The sequence below is a fragment of the Lactuca serriola genome, chromosome 4, assembly GCF_051521515.1.
Source record: "Lactuca serriola cultivar US96UC23 chromosome 4, Lser_US96UC23_V15, whole genome shotgun sequence".
Lineage (NCBI taxonomy): Eukaryota > Viridiplantae > Streptophyta > Magnoliopsida > Asterales > Asteraceae > Lactuca > Lactuca serriola.
Window position 1 is genome coordinate 243,660,500 of NC_136411.1, and position 2,099 is coordinate 243,662,598.

Here is a 2,099-nt window from a genome sequence, read left to right on the forward strand (position 1 = left end):
TAATAAACCAAAATAACTCTTTCTCTATTATTTCTCCAGTCAAGTTGCTTTGGTGAAGGCAACCCAAAAGGACCATGCACAACCGGGTCAAGTACTTACCAAATATAGTTACGGGCTTAGACACTAATCCAACAGTCTCCCACTTGGATAAGTCTAGTAACTATAACAAGTACAACCCGATTAGCAATCGTAGCTTTCAAAGACACTGTCGAACTCTGATCTTATCAGTAACCTGTCCTTTAGATAAGGGATCACATATTCCTCCATTCTAGATATTATATGAACTGAGACATGGATTTTAATCATACTCTCAGTTCATATATTGTTTCCCGATTTCCTATTAATGACGATCGACTAATTGAACAAATCAAATTAGCCATGGCTCGGCCGAGCACTTACATTTGTCATCACTAAATCATCGAGTGGCCCACAAATATCACTTTTATCCCACATTAGGTAAAAGGAACGGATAAGCCTTGAATCAATGCTCGCTTGTTCCTACTCATCAAATCACACACAACAATATGTTTTATGACACCAAGTTACTGGTGCATTTATGTATTATCAATGTGCAACCAACTTGTAGAATACAACTCACACATCTCGGTTTTAAGAATACAAGATATTATCGTCTCACCAATCACTCGTGATAAAATCCATGAAGCGATCCAAGTGAGCGTGGGTTTAATCCAATGCTCAAGTCATGTTCATAAGCACTTATGAACGTTGCAGCAAACCTTTGCTATGTCTAATACACTTTAGACAATCTACAAACCAATTCACGACAATCTTCTTTCATACCTACTCCCAAAGTATGAGCGACTGTGGAACGTTTGAATAATTTGATTTCTATCAAATAACTCAATTATTCAGGAAGTCAAAACATGCAAAGTGAAACACAATAATAATCGAATCCAATATGGTCCCAAACTTTTGAGTATAAATAAAACTCATTTTATTTAGTCACTATATTGATTACACATTATTCATTGTATAATATTTCGGTAATCAACTTATTACTTGAATTATAGCAACAATTGTTTCATGCTCTTAGCATGCACACTTTGTTTACCTAAGGTCCTTATTTTGCGAAATAGTATAATTGAATGACATTTTCAATCACACTCATTTCACAATTCCCAATCCATACCATAAGTGTAAGAATACCAAATTCTTGCCACTTACAAAATATGTTAGATTCTAACATTTTATGCAATCATCCTTTTGTAATGTTACATCACCAAAGTCACAAAGACTTTTGCCAATGAAATTACAAAGTCCTTTATTGGAGATTGTTGCAAGACAATTCCATGGACATGAAGTCTCACATTCAAAGTACATTCCTTTGAACATCCTTCTTGTATAAAAGTTTCTCCAATCTAGACATAGATTCTTAACATCTAACTCCCACATATGGAAACATTTTCATATTTTCCATAAGCAACCAATCCTTGGCGAACCTTAGATTGTCCTTTGATAGTTGTTTAATAAATTCAGTCATGTTCGGTTCTAGTCCTTTTTCCCTCTTAATACCCTAGGCATTTGGAAAATTTTTAGAACAGTCAAATATTACAGCATATGCAATTGATCCTATACCCGAAGTGTATGGAACACGAAGCATAATGTCTTACATGAAGACGTAATACTTTACCAGTATTTTGCCATAATATTTTAATTTCTCATGTTCTCACAATTTGAACTATGAAAAGGGACGCCGTAATCATAATCGAATTTTGAGAACACAATATTAATATTTGACTAGATTTGATTAAAATCTCTCGATCTAAGCTCTTAGATTTCGAAATGAAGTACAATATTCTTTCCCTTAATTATATCAAAACAACTTATTTACCCTTGCAGCTTTGCAAAGTAAAGCTCTTGTTTTCTATAATTAATATTTCTAACTCGCAACCTTTTAAAATAATAATCATGCTCCCACTAACATGATGATTATATCTTTACCAACATAACATTTATGCTCCCACTAGCTTTGAAACGTATTAGAAAACAACTGGACTTCTAGAAAGCAATCCTTATTGAATTTCTTAAGTTCATATTTCTAATACCATATGCTTCGATATAGATTTATCTTAGCTTCT